Below are 15,864 nucleotides of genomic sequence, written 5' to 3'. Positions count from 1 at the left end.
CTATTCATCCTATTCATGACCTGTCCTTGCCCCTTCAAACTGGGGCAATTAGGTTTCTTCCAGAACTTCTACTTATATTTTATTCAAACACACTACTCTACATAAGGAAAGTGAGAGCTTTTTCTTAGTATCTTCTTCAAAAACAGCCCAGCTGCACAATCACTAATGTGAAAAATTTCTATAATCCTACCTTAATTTCCAACAGTGATTTCCTCTCCTCCTTACCTGCTATTTTTAGACTCTTTGGCTCCTATTAATTGGTCTCTGTGGAAGAGGGGTTGAAGAAGTTTCTGTTCAAGGTGGCTCTTTACCTAACTAAGGTTGAGCCTTGAGGCTTTGTGTAAAGAATAATTTGGAAGAAGGCAAACTGTGGAAGAATGTTTTAAATGAGAAATTACATTTTGAGTTTCTAAAATAATTTCAATGTCTAATACTATGAAACTTCTTATTTTAAAACATGTATAGTCATGGGTCACTGAACAATGGGGACATATTCTGAGAAATACAACATAAGATGATTTTGTCATGATACTAACATCACAGGGTGAACTGACAAAAACCTAGATGGTATAGCCTACTATACACCTACATGGTATATCTTACTGCTTCTAGGCTACAAACCTGTACCACACTTGACTGTATTGACTATAGTAGTAATGGTAAATAGTGTGTATCTAAGCATATTTAAACGTAGAAAATGTACAGTAAAAAATACAATATTATGATATTATATAAATTGAATTTAAAAACAATTTATGAATATGGGTTTGGTATCTGAATATAGGTATGATTTTTTCAACTTTATATTTTTAAACCTAACATTTAAATTCATGAAGAAATTCTTATTTACCTCAGACCTTTCCATGAAAGGATCTTTTAAGGCAAAATAAAGTATCATGAAATAATTAAATCTCCTACTCAGAACAAAAATAATATTAAGTCATCACAATTTTATATATTCTCTCTAATTTCTCTAAGTTAATTTGAATGAAAATATTGTTACCCCATTTGGTATTTCTATTCAGGTTCTGTTAATGGAATAGATATACCTTAGCATAGAGAGCTTCTCTAACTTAGAATCTATGAATTTTACAAAGGCCTTGTAACTCAAAAAAGACTACTGTATTTAAGTAGCTGTCCGCATAATAATTCTGTTGAAAATGGCTTTATCTTTCTGACATTTTCTTAAGGCAGGTCAAAATGTAGCAGACAACGTTTCTTCTGGGCTGCAAATTTTCTTTGGAAATAATTATGCTTGCTTGAGTTCTTTTTAAAAGTAACTTTCACCTCTTCTTATACCTTACTCTGTTTCAAAATAACCATATATCAAAACAATACCTAAACAAAAAGGTTCAGGTTCCTATCTTCATATATACTTCTAACTGAAGTCTAATTTTACTCTAATATCTGGAATTGTAAAGGTTCAAAGTTTGTAACCTTCAGCGTAATTGAAGTTTATTTTCCTATGATTAATTCACTCTAGGATGGTATGCACAAAATAATACAGTCGTAGTAAATTTTGGAAGGAAACTTGGAAGTCATTTTGTCAAACTATCTTATTTATAGATGAGAAACTCGAGCCCAGAGAAGTTCTATGCTTTGTATAATGAAAGAACCATAATGTTAGTAGCATTTGTGTTTTCCAAGCAAAACAGGCCTAGGCAGAAAGTTGAATTGGTTCCCTGAATAATTCAGATCAAAAGAAGCTGAGGTATCTGAATTCAAAAAGCCAGATTGTATGTGTGCCCTCAAGTATCAGGACAAATTTTATTTGTAGTTTCACGTATCCCCTCTATTTGTGTGCTTTCTGATGAAACACTTAGTCGACGCTGACTAGTTAAGCCTAAGAAATTCAATATACATTATCTCTAATGTTCATTAACCATTTATATGTGCACACACTGAGCTGAGTACTATGCATACGTTGTATCCTTTAAATCCTACAGTTCCATAAGGGAAGCAATTTCATTTTTCCCATTTTACAAAAGTAAAAACTCTGAGCGCTTAAGTGTGAGAAAATTTAAATACCTTGCTCAAGTGTATACATCTAGTAAGAAAATTAGATACTCGAGAAAAGAACTTATATATCTGACTCCGAATGGTACCCCCAGCTTAAATGCAAACCTTGGTTGGTGGAAAGTTGGTCAGCAACACTGTCTCTGCTCAGCTGAGATTCCCTTGGAGACCTTTATCATGTTGTTGTGTATCCCTACCACTTCCTCGGTGGTCCCTGCTTTTCATACCCTCCTGGTGGTGGAGGGGAGGAGCCCCATTGGCTCTTGGTGTCCCTTCACCAAAGTCTGACCTGCATCTCGAGGTGTGAACGCTGGCTTCCTCCCCCAAGTCCGTCCACCTGTCGGGTTGGTCTTATGGTTTGAGAGTTCCCCTTTCCCACCTGTCAGAATGAAGCTGCCACTTTGCCTATCCTGATTCCCTGGCCCAGATTTTTTTCCCCTTCCTTGGCCTGCTTCCCTAATTCCTTCCTCAGTTTCTCCTGGTAGCCTTCCCTTCATGCACTGATTGTACACAAACCTTCACAGCACATCTGCTTCTCCGAACCCCAACCTGAGCAGCTCGTGCTTCCACCCCAGGTGAGAGGAATATGTGGGCTCTGGCGGCAAGCCCACAGCAGCCCTGCTGTTTTCATCCCTGCATCCTGTTGTGCTGCTGGCTATCAGAGAAGCATTCGGGTATCATAAAGGAGGAGTCTGTGAGGAAAGGAGACTCTTCTGTGAGCTCTGAACAAAGAGGCTTGTTTGGGTAAAAGTTTTTGCAGAAATGATTACATAGTTTCCCTTTTGGGCCTTTGCACAATAAAACATTCAGGCTTTGACTTTCTGTATTCTCAGCACAAGTTACAGTTATGTCGGACGTCACAGAACAATGGTAAAATTAGTATCCATTTTTCTTTTATGTTTTGCGCAATGGAGCCCTGCTGGGTTGCAAAGCCCTTTGGAGGGCTGGGCTGGTGCTTTGAAGCATCATGTCTTGCCCAGGTAGACAGCAGTGCATGTCTGTGCCTGGCTATCCCTCAGGTTGCCAAGAGCTGGGGAGTGTAAGTGCATCCCCACCCCTGGTCTTGCTTGCCAGGCTCCCATACCCTCCACTCCCCAGGAGAGACCGTGATTCCTTTGCTTAGTGAATGATACCCTCCAGCTCTGCCTCTGTGTATTCCCACCTTCATCTCCTGCACTCTCTGCCTGCTATCTAATCTCCCTCTCTATGCAACCATCCGTATTTCTCCAAACCCAATGTCACATCCACTTTGCATATGGTCAGACATTTTTTTCCCAGTGAACCCTTCCATAGGGATTAATTCATCTTTTTCCAGAATTCCAGACAAAAATCTATTTCCCCTACTTACAGAATTGAGGCAGGAGCAGGGCCTCACATTTGAATTATCCAAGTGGCCGAGTAGCATTTAACGTTGGTGGGGTTGTTTGGTGAGAGTGATAAACTCTGGGTGGATGCTGCCTTTCAGAATCAGCACCTTTGGTCAGGAACCTCAGGACAGGTCAGGGAAGCCATTGTGGGGGGGAAGCCATCCATGTGTCACCCCAACAGGAGACTTCTGCTCCCCTGATTAGATGTTAAGGTGTTTGGCCCTCACATGGATAAATTAAGTGGACATGGTCTGCTGGAGTCAGGAGGGAACTTATACAAATCTCGCCTGGTCCAGCCCCTTGCTTGACAGAGAAGCTGTCGAGATGTAAAGAGACCCCTGAGGCTCCCTTTCTTCTTATTGGGATATCTGGCATTGAGCAAAGAAACCTGCAGAAGCAGAGATGGTGAAACACGGCAGCTTCTCTTCCAACTCACCACAGTGGTCAGTCTCCACCAGGGATGGGCACAGCTGCAAAGAAGGGCAGACGGTGCTGAGTCAGGAGTCAGAAGATCCCTCTGTGCGCATGTGTTCATGTGCCTATGGGGTTCAGAGGACGTTATTTAATCATCTCTCAGATGGGAGCTCCATTGAAACACCAATTCTCTTTATTGCACAAATGGAATAAAGCTAGAAGTAAGAGGATTTACACCCAAGACTGCATTGTCATTGACATTCAGTCAGGCTTTCTAAATAAAGCAAATGGAAAATTCAAGGCAAGCAATTCTGATTTGAGTAAAAAAATCCATAAGTATATCTTCTTTTCCTAGGAGAAATTTAAAAGCAGACAGCCACATGCAGACAGGGCCCAGGGGTGGTGGGTCCAGCCACAGAGCCAGTGGGCTCAGAGGAGAGGGGACGTCACTAGGCAGAGTGGTCAGACACTGTCACACAGAGGGCACCTTTTCACGGGACCAGCCAAGTCGGAGATGATATGCAGATTACAAATCTGGGTGATCTGGGCCTGTTCTCTAATAAATAGTTCTAACAGCCGAGTGACAACTTTCCTTATTTTGCTGCAGTAACAATCAGTTGCTATCTGGGGGGAACGTCTGAAATTCTAAGTCTCAGCCAGGTTCCACAATGGCTTAAGCTGTTCTGTCTCTGCTCGTTGAGAAACTGTCCTGTGGATGTCATCCTGATGCCTAGACAAACTGGCCAGGTAGAAGCGTCAGATGCTTTCCTCCTTCCACACCCACAGCTTGATGAAAGACACGGATCCATAAACCGCCCCTCAAATCCTGTGTGATCAGCACCGTCTAGTAAGGGGAGCCAGAGCAAAGGTCTGTGCTCGGAGCAGGGAGAGAAGGGAAAGCTGCCCAGTCTGCTGGGGAAGGAAGGGGCTCCACAGAGCAGGTGTTTTAACCCCCTCTTAGAGAGCAGTGGAGAAGGGGCTAAGTCAGGGCCAGGTACCCGAAATCCTGATTTCTAAAGCCCCAGATATGTGGATAGAAAACTTGCTTCTCTAGGTTAAATGTGCATCCATGCACTTGAACAAAACAATTTTGTGTCAGGGGAGCATGAGAGTTTCTCGTAATTTTTTGCCTTCGTACATTTAGCCGCGTTACTGTGTATTCTGTTCAATGTGATTCTACCACCCAATAATGCAAATTGATTTACTACCGTATAAAATGTGCATTTTACATTCTTTAGCTGGCAGACTTCAAGGCAATCATCAAAAATGTTAATACTTAGACTTTCACCCTTTCAGCTCGATAAGGAAACACACAGTTTGTATTGTTAATAATAAAATAAAAGGAGCGTCTTCTCAGCAGGCACCACGTCAACCTGCACCAGTCAGGCCAACAGAGGGCCACACATAACTTCCCTCCTCCGCCTTCAGAACTCACATGTCCTCAGATGAATACCAACGAGGGACAAAAACCCTTTTGTGTCAAAGCTTCACAAATGTGGAATCAGTTACCAGTCGATTTAAGAACAATTGGAAGCTTTTCCTGTCTTAAGATGGAACTGAAACAATACCTCGTGATGACTAGAAGTTGTCATAATTGTTTTAATTGATGTTATTCTTGTGTTATCTCGGTTTATTGTGTACTTATGAGCGTTTGCTTATCGCAGGTCAGGCTTGGAAATGGGCTTTCAGCTCCAGTTACAGAGACAGTTAACAAATCAATCACGGCGTGTATGTCTCTTTCGCAGCCCTGCTTGTTTACATCAGATGGGCCTGCCATATGTGGTCTCTATACATTTCATGCCCACATGTTTATATCACACAGATAATCCATCTGAGATTGATTTCAACTTCACTTTCAAGTCCGAGGGATTGACAGAGCAAATATGCGTCTTGAAATACAGGCTGAAGTTGTTATTTTGCCATAGAAGAACAAAAAGAGCTAATTTTTTTTTTAAAACTCTTTGTTACAAATCTATTGAAAGTGAGGTTCCTGTGGCTCGTTACTAGAATTTGCTGGAGAAGAAAGTTGCCATCAGAACACTCTAGTTCTCTAATTTCACAGTAGGCATTTCACATCGCGGGGCCCCCACCCCTGAGTCCCCCTACCAGTACTAAAAGCGAAAAGATGGTGTAAACAAAGCCACAGGGACAATCGCTTGCAGAGCAATGCATTCTAACATCAAGCATTTATATCACGGCTGATGGAGAACTGGCATGTTCAATTTACACTCTATTTATAAATGATAAACATCTATACACGCATCCCTACCTGTCTTTCATATCCCTATATCCAAAACCTGGCAAATAAACCAGCAAATATGCAAGGAGAAATGAAAGAAGGTGTGTGTCATTGTGGCCTCTCTTTCATTTACAAACTTACCAGCCACAAATATACATTGGGGGAATGTTTGTCTCAGAGCTCCATGATGTGGACGTGTTAATTCATATATAATCACAGCCATGTGGCTGCTCTTGCTACAAGGCCCCACCTTGGCAGCTCTCAAAGGGGTGGGTGCACTCCCGGCAGTGCACAGAAATGGATGCACAGAAACAGACCTTAGAGAGCAGCTATCTTTGCGCCATAAATTATTTCATCATCCAAATTGAAAAGCAATCAATCTCCCATGTCCATAGGTTTTGGACATTCAGAGGAATAAAGATGTGTGAAGTATTATCCGCGTTACAGGATGGGTCTTAGAAGTTGCCTGGCTCTTCCATTTCATTTAATGAACAGCCAAATCTAAACATTACCCAGGGTAGTGGCTTGTAAGCAAATCTTCTGGGGGACAAGGGGGGTTGCAGTGTGCAAATAGTATGAAAAAACCTGAAAAAGCTATTAGGGTCCATTGTGTCATTCCAGCTGCTACACAGACATACTTAGTCCATGTGTCAAAAATGCTTACTAAGTTTTTCTCTTAGAGGAAAATAAGCCCTAAGTACACAATAGCCTTTGTCTCTTTCAAAGCTGGATAATGTGAGGGCTCTGCACATCTGTATGGAAGGTACCCACCGTTCTGCACCTAAAGCTCTATCTCGCACTCCAGATGGCTTGTCTCTCATGTCTCTGGGTGCCACACTCCCTAGTGACAGGGGCCATGCCAAGCTCTGTGCTGGGCACTTAGGCAGATGTAGCCTCAGTATCAAGTGCCTTGAGAATGTTTCTTGTTCCTTTCCACAAGCTTGTGCTTTCCAAACTCTCTGGGGTCACAGCATCCATTCAGGTTAACAGACCAAATGGTCACTACTGACCCAAAAGGCCGCACAGAGGTCTGAAACATTTAAATCACAGTCGGCAGTGGTGAAGACGGTCACTTTACCACTCAGGACGAGAAACCAATGTTCAGGAAGATGTAACATTATCTCAATTAAAGTTAAAAATAACCAGCTTAGAGAAGACACAAAAGTCTTACGGAAAATAGAATCAATCAATTATCGAGATGGAAGATACCGCAGGGGCAGTATCGTTCAAATACTGGAAGAACAGAGCTGTCATTTGTAGAGAATGGCATAGCTCGTGGCCCAGAGACAACACAAGAGCCTGGATCTCTTCGGTCCATCTTAGCACCATGTTCTTTATGCCAAGCCACACGTTCTTCACCATACGTAAATGCACAGTTCCTCTCTAGAAATTCTTTCCATAAAGAAAACAAATTACATGTTCACACACATGGAGGATACGAATTGCTCATACATATTAAAACTCAACAAGAAACTCATTATTGGAAAGCCACACGAATGATTCCATATGACCCGACTTTTTGTTTATTCTAAGCTTAGCTCAGAATGATATTTTAAGACGGAGTTAAAAACACCTGCAAAAAGGTGTTTGTGGGGATTACTAGCTGAGCCCTCTTTTTTGGTACCTACTGTGTGGTTCATATGGCACCACGATACTATTTCTCATATAAGTGTTCCATTCTAATATCCAGTTACTCTACTGCAGACCTACCTATTTCCAATCATTCATCAGCAATAATTCTTTGGATGCAGGGGCTCAATCTTGTGAGTGGAACACAAGAGTAACATCGCAGATGACAAAAGCCGACATCAAAATTTTAGTGTGAGAATTGATCCCTGGTTGAGAAGCAAGTATTGGCTATGCGTGGCTGTCTACAGAGTCCATGCAACTACATCCCTTTTGGGGTTATCACAGATAACCTAATGAAATGTAGTGAAAAAAACAGAATTAGTGGCTTAGTTAAAAATTAAAACACATAGGATGTTTCGTTAAATACCACCTGTGTTTTAATATATATCAATGGCAGAGCATTTTAATAAATAGCCGTGATTTGCTTTTAAACTGATAATGCCATAGCTAGATTAGTACTATAAACTCAAATTTTATGTTAGAAAAACCCAACTTCAATTACAAGGCCACGAGATTCCACCAGCCAGAAGGAAGGCAGTTGGCCCCCACATGTTGCTCCTTCTCACCCGGACTTATGTAATAGGTGGTTTTTCCTGTTTGGAGTGAGGTGGTGCAGGAAAGGGGGTGGCTGGGAGTTAACTAGACTCTACAGAGACTGGAGAAAATCATTTATTTACTTATTTATCACAAATGTATTGAACCCACTCGATGTAGGCATTTTGCCATGTGCCAAGGACACAAAAATGCCTAAGAGAGTCCTTACCTTGAAACCAGCTCATCATCCTCTGGGGAAGAGTAACAAGTATTTAAAACAACTATAATAGAGTGAGAACTTGTATCCCTGGGTCAGGGGTCGGAGAAAGCATTATCAAGATGTTCCTGAATCTGAAAGTTTTAAAAGTAGATCTCGAGGTGTCTGATTGAGAGGAAAGCGTTTCAGGCAGAAGCTGTTCAGGCAAAACTCGGGGGCCTGGGAGATACAAACACATCTGGTGAACTTAAAGGTGTCTAAGTATGAGATTATGATTGGCTTTTACTTTAATCTTTATGCTTTGAGTATTTTCTAAATGCTGTATGATAAACTTTTATCATGTGTTTAATCAAAAGAAAAAAAAAGAGTTAATGTTCCCAAATCAAAGGAAGATTGGCAAGTGAGATTCTGCATAAGTTTGAGTTTTCCTCTGTAGACAATGAGGGGCTTTTCAGAAAGATTCAAATGGTCAGAGTTGTCACTTAGTAGACGCAGTTGGCATCAGCAACAAGGGGTGGATGTGGTAATAATTCTCAGAAGCTACAAGGGATTTGGAATTGCCTAGATTTATACATCAGAAATTTAGAAACACTTTGTTTAACTTTTAATGCCAAAAGTAACTTCTGTAAGACTACCTAATGAAAGGTCCTTTCAGGGAGGCACCTGTGGCTCAGTGGGTGGGTGCAGGCTCCATATGCCAAAGGTGGCGGGTTCGAGCCCAGCCCGGCCAAACTGCAAAAAAAAAAAAAAAAGAAAGAAAGAAAAAAGAAATGTCCTTTTTAAAAGTGTTCAAATATCTCCTGATGTGGGGTCTCAGAATTTCTAGCCAAATACAGTTAAAATACTGAGTTATTAATCTTTCGCATAGTGCATAGACTATCTAATAAAACCTGATGGCAATTTATTCTTAACGGCCTATTGTTCATCAATGTATATTGAAAAAATATACAAAGCTAGCAAATAAAACATGGCATTGTTTAAAGGGTACTTCCTGGTTCCCGTTCATATGCAAATTCTTCTCTTCATGATAAACTTCTGGCTTAGTGGTGGTGAGATGACCTTGGTCACTGACAGAGCCTGGGTGGTAACTCAGACTCTTATTTACTATGAAATGCAATAACCCAATGTATATTATGGATACTTAGGAATGAAATCTGATTTTAAACAACTTACTTGGAAATTCAGAATATTCTTTTGAAATATGCTATTTTCCCAAAGACATCCTGGTAAAATTGACATAGTACAGCATGACCTTTATTTCTTATGAATGACTCCAGTTTATTTTAATGAACAGTTAGTTAATTGAAAGATTTAGGGATAGATAGAAATAGATGAATACCATAGGAATCCCTAAAATCGTTTCACTGCTTTCACAGAAAAAAAAAAAATCCCAAGCTATAGGATATATTAAAAATCAAGATCCTGGGAAGCTGAAAGAACATTTTGTAGCACCAGAGATTTCAAGAGAAGTTCAGTTTGTAATGGGAACTAACGGGGGCTGCTGGTTTCTTGAATGGAGCAGGTGAAGTGTTGCAGAAGTAATATGCATCGCTTCCAGTGGAAGGAACTAAATGAGTCATTATGAAGACACTCATTACTGGCTGTTTCACTTAATGGCTCCATGAAAAGATGTATCAAGGGCTACACACTTTGTGACCAATGAGAGAGTGGAGAAATAATGAGGTAAACTTGGCCAATCTTTAGGCAGATAAAATTCCAATAAGCCACAGTAGGGGGTGAGTGTTTGGGGTTGTACATTCCTTGGTTCCAGGTGCCAAGGGTTTTCTAAAGCTTGATTGAAACCAGGAAATGAGAGAGGGGGAGAAGGAGGGAGAGAGGGAGAGAGGGGGGGAGAGAGAGAGACAGAGACACTCTACCGCGAATATGATTTTATTCCTTATAGAAAGCATGTTTCAATGTTCTCGTCACATACTTGTTTAGACACTATTGAGTGTTATGTTTCTGTAAAACATTTCAAAGGTTGATGGAAGTTGTACATTTCACGAATTATGAAATAGTACACTGTGCACTCTCTAATAACAGATGTAATAAATGTGTTTTGACGCTTATTTAAGAACAGTGCTCCTTCTCTTGACATTATAATGTAAAGATGTCGAAGGAAACTTTTAGACATATAGATATATATTTGGTCCCATTTACATAGATCCTAAAATCAATTATTTAAGTAGAATTAGAGGATTAAAGGATACATCAAGCTACATATATCAGAGAGGACGTGGGTTAAAAATCCCAGACCCATCCCGATTAATAACACATGAAATTCAACCTCCGCCACCTCTAAGGACAATGAGCCCTCCCTCTTCTTCTCTAACTTCTGATAGTGTTAAAGCTCATCCTGATATTTAACCTAAATCTGCCCCACTGCAGTGTAAGCCTATTACGTCTTGTTTTGTCCCCATTGACTAATGAGAATAATTGGTCCCCATCCTCTTTATAATATCCCTTTATGTGGAAGTAAAATAGTTATTATGTCTCCCTCAGGTCTTCTTTTCTGTGGATTGAATGTGTCCAGTTCTCTTAACCTTTTCTCATGGGTCACATTTTCTAAACCTTTTATCATCTCTGATGCTCCCTTCAGAACTGCCTCTAATTTGTTCTGTCTGTGAAAGGCGGGATGCCCAAACCAAGGCTCCAAATGGAGCCTGTCCAGTTGGAGTCACACTGAATAATTGCCCAGCTTGGTTTAAGCGTGCGCACCTCTTAACATAAACCGCTATCGTCCAGTTTTTCTTGGCAGGCGGATCTATTTGCTGGCATTTCATTCCGTCCTCCTCTCCAACAGTGCACCTGGAGGGAGGAATTAATTGCCTTTTCTCTGATGAATCTTCAGACTCTTCTCAATGAGGATACACTCGCTGGAATCTTTTCACTAACTAGGCCCTGGTTGGGATAGCATGTTTCTTCACATAACGCTCTTGTGTTGAGTATCACACTTTTGTTTTCCAAATTATATATTAAAGCGAATTCACCTGATATGCTTTTTAAAAATAGATTCTGTTTTTTAAGCAGTTGTAGGTTCACAGCAAAATGGAACAGAAGATACAGAGGTTTTTATACACCTGCTGCTCCCACACCAGCACAGCCTACTCCACTGTCAACATCCCCCGCCAGAGTGGGACATTAGGTACAACCGATGAACTCGCATCGATGCCTTACTATCACCCAAAGTCCAGAGTAGACATTAGGATTTGCTTTTGGTCTTGCACATTCTGTGGGTTTGGATAAATGTGCAGTGCCGAGCATCCACCATTACCGTATCACGGGGAGGAGTCTCACTGCCCTAAAAACTCCCTGTGCTCCACCTTTCCATCTCTCCTCCCCACAGACCCTGGTAACCACTCATCTTTTCCCGTCTCTCTAGTTTTGCCTTTTCCAGAATGTCCTATCGTTGGAATTATACAGTATGCACTCTTTTCAGAAATAAATAAATAAATAAAACAATGCCCTCAGTGGTGTTCTCAACATCCAGGGAGAGGCCTGGGTGCTAATACAGAAAACTTTACAGTTTCTCCCCAATCTCACCATGGACCATTCCAGCTCTAGGCGTCTAGCTGGGAACTCTGCCTCATTCTGTGTCTGTGTGAATTCTCCCTACACAGCAGGTGCACCTCTCCCTGTGTAGATTCCCAACGTTCATTTTAATCCTTGATGATTCCACTCGACCGTCTCGGAAAAAAATGACAAATCCCCCATCATCAGTTGTGTCTCTTAAGTTTTGTGATCTTTCAGTAGCCACACTTTTAAACTTGAAAACTAAAGGGTCGAAGTATATATCACCCTCCTTTTCCATTAAATAAAACATAAAATCTCCTTTTAGAAAAATTACAAGGAATTATGATGTACACACATACATACACCTTCCAAAAAGTAGTTTCAAGTGCTCCCACCTGAGGGCTCAGATGTCTTGGCACAGAGATCGGTTTATTGCTCATTCCTGATCCATAGACTCTACAGGCGCCATAAAAATGATCAATTTTAAGGCCCAAGTTTTGGGGTAATTCACTAGAGTGCCACAGATTACTGGAGAATTTACCCCACAGTCTTGAAGAGTCAGTCTAGGCAAGCTAGAGAGAGGTTGAGATTACAACATTGCAATTTGCTGCCTGGCTGATACTTCTTTCTCCAATAATAAACACATAATGCCAGCTACCGGGCAAGATAATTCCTATATACAGTTCGAACGTGTGACTTGCCTGAATATTCACAAAGCAAGTTCAAAGTTCTAAAATAAAACAAAAACCCTAAGAAAACTGCAGCACCCTCAATACAAGTTTTTATAGAACATTTTCTTTCTTTTGATAATCGACATTTACATCAAGATAATTTAAGTACACATCTCATTTTCTAAAAGCTTCCTTCCATGAGTTTAAACGTTAGCAGTTCGTTATAGCACTTCTCACTCTTCAAAGACACCTGGATATAGGGCATTATGTTAATCTGAAATACCATTGTATTTTTTTTCTAGCAGAAATTGCTTTTGTTGACACAAAGCAATTAGCGCGCAAAGGAAGAACAAAGTTCACGTCTGAGTATGGAGAACACTGACTCTCCGTTGCCACATCTGTCTCTGAAAGCAGCCCTTGTTGTGCTTCTTCTTAATACCTTGTAAAGCAGGATAAAAAGTTGGCAGATTGAATGCTGAGATGTTATTCATTAGCAAGTTAACTTTCGCATCCTGGTCCTCTCTCCTTCCTGGGGGTGCTGCAAGGCCAGGTAGGCACTGATCTGCCACAGAGATGGAGGAGAAGCCTCCTGTTTCATGCTCTCATCACAACAGACAATTCATCAGGAAATTTTCTCCTCTCCTCCTTCTTCTTGAAAGATAAAAATATGATACAAAACAAGGCAAGGTGTGAAAAGACTTTTCCTGCTTCTGTCTGGTTTGTGTGTCATAAGGTTTTGGTTTTCTGAGCGACGGAATCCCTTTTCCCCATTATTTTTCTTTCTCTTCTTCCTTTTCAGACATTTGTGTTCAGGGCATTGCTGTAACTGAGCTAAATGCCAAGCCAGCTCCCTGCTGTGTGTGGTCGTCCACATGCCACCCATCCCCTGGCCACAGAGATTAGAGCTATTTAATTTTGGAAATGACATTTCTTCAAAGTTCTTCCAAGATAGCAATTTATGTCAATCATCCGGGAACCCCTTCTGCCAATGACAATGTCAGTGGACTTGAATTTCCTATTGACTTGGGGGTGAAAGGGCTATCTCTTTGACTCTTCCGAGTGGTACCTTTACTATCACTGTAGAAAAGTTTACTTCCCAAGGAATTTTTCTTGTGATCTCAAACCTAATCTGACCTTCCTCTTATAGTCTCAAAGAAAAGGGGAAAATTCTGCGCAATGTTTCATTGCTGGGAAGCAAAAGTCTAGTTGACTCGCTCCATCTTGGATGCCTATGATCTTATGCTAGAGGAACTCCATGGGAGGTCAGGGAGGAGAATAAAGGGCACCCAGATTAAGGAATATCACTGCATCATTGCCTCCTAAGCGTAGTTACGAAGATAAATCTGCAAAATGACTTTGCATGTGTAAGTTCTAAAAATCACTATGTCCGTACAAATAAAAAGATGTCTCTCTCCATCAAAATTATTGTGAAGTTTTGAGAAAGTGTGTGTGCTTTGTAGGCAAAGAGGAAGATGAGATTTAAATTCATGGCTATCCTCCCAAATGCATAGCTGAGGTTCTTCTGTGTGTCACTCAGACAAATCAAACATCTGTATCCCAAGGACATGGCTAAGGTTACCCAGAGGTGTATTATCAAGAAAAAAAAAATTCTTTTTGACAATATTTACATTCTTCAACTTCATTTAAATAGGTAGGTGACATGAATATTTTTATCTTATAAACAGTTTTCAAATCATATTCCAAGGTGGCAAAAGAAGTTATTGTCATCCAGAAGGAGCTGGTGCTCTGGGATTAACTAAGAATATGGGTCGGGAGAGAGCTGCTTCGGCCTGTGCCTTAACCCACCCCCAGGGGAGAAGAAAGGGCTCCTGGGTGAGCCTCCCCCCTTTCCTCCACCCTAAGGGAACCGTTTTGGAGGAGAAAGGCCTTCTCTCTGCCCTGCCTCATGAAAGCTGGAGGTGCCGCTTGCCAATTGATAGGAGTCATTGCCCTGAAGGAAATTCCCATTTTCCTCTGCTGAGCAGCAGGACAGATTCCTGATTTCTTCTGCCCGCCAGGCTGTCTTTCTCCCTCAGAGCAGACTGCGTCCCCTTTCCTTTTTCCCCACTCTCCTAGAGCCACTTCTCTGCTTGGAGAGAAGTCCCTGGATTTAGAAGACAGGAGTCTCAAAACTGTGTCACCAACCAGCACATATTAGAACTTCTCTGATTGGTAAAAATAAATAATAATCTGGTATTTTTACTCTTATTTTTCTTCCATTCCTCAAGGGAAATAACAGAGAAAGGATTAAAATTCTGTTCATGAAAATCACATTGCTCCCCTGAAAGGAGCGATGCATGTTTTGGAAGTTGTGATTGTTGGTGCGTGCTGTGTACTCGTGAACTCAAAGCACATTTAAACTCATGGGCAGAGTTTAGCAGCGTCCACATTCCTCAGATCCATCTTTTTCCCCCCTTTCTTATTAAAGAAAGAATATTCTGAGGACCAAATCTTCATAAACCCCACTTCCATGAGGCTGCTCCAAACCAATTGTTTCCTCTGTGGGCGAGAGCTCTGTGTCCCCTTAGGGGCTTGCTGAAGGTGCTGCTTATGCAGAGTTGATTATACTGAGTGATTGGTTTTCCAGCTAAAATTTTGGTGTGGGAATTTAAGGTGGCAAGTAAGAATACTACCTTTCCTCTTCTGGTTTGTACCTACTAAGAAATAAGACACAGGAGACAGAAATGCAAATGAAAATATTAGCTGTGTTACTACTTAGTTGATAAGAGAATTTGATTGAGATGTTCACCCCTCTCCCTACCTTGCTCATTGTCGAGTCAGGTCCCACATGGGCAAAGCCTGCTCCTACAACTTTGCCGAAAGTCAAGAACAGGCCAAATGCTATGAGCAGTAGATACAGATCCAACCCAGAGCAGGGTGTGCAAGCCCCACCAGGCACGGCTTCTTCTCCTAAACTCGATATTCACATAATTCTGTCACACCCAAGTGGGAAGGAGTGGAGAAGGGTCAAAAAGAAGATGTGAATGTTTCCCCTTTATTTTTCCACCCTGAAAAACTGAAACACAAAATCTCTTCTCTCTATAGAAACACTAGGATTAAAGGATTAGTTTCCTGTCTGCTATCTTCCGAAAGTTTATGTCCCTCAAAATTCATATAATAAGATGCTCTCCCCAGGGTGATGGCAGTTGAAGGTGGAGCCTTTGGGGAGTGATTAGGTCTTAAGGGAGGAAGCCTTATGAATGGGGTTAGAGTCCTTATTGAAGAAACCCCAGAGAGCTGCCTCACCCCTTCTACCATGTGAAG

The sequence above is a fragment of the Otolemur garnettii genome, unplaced genomic scaffold, assembly GCF_000181295.1.
Source record: "Otolemur garnettii isolate 467f Iridium unplaced genomic scaffold, OtoGar3 scaffold00079, whole genome shotgun sequence".
NCBI lineage: Eukaryota > Metazoa > Chordata > Mammalia > Primates > Galagidae > Otolemur > Otolemur garnettii.
This window is presented reverse-complemented; position numbering follows the sequence as displayed.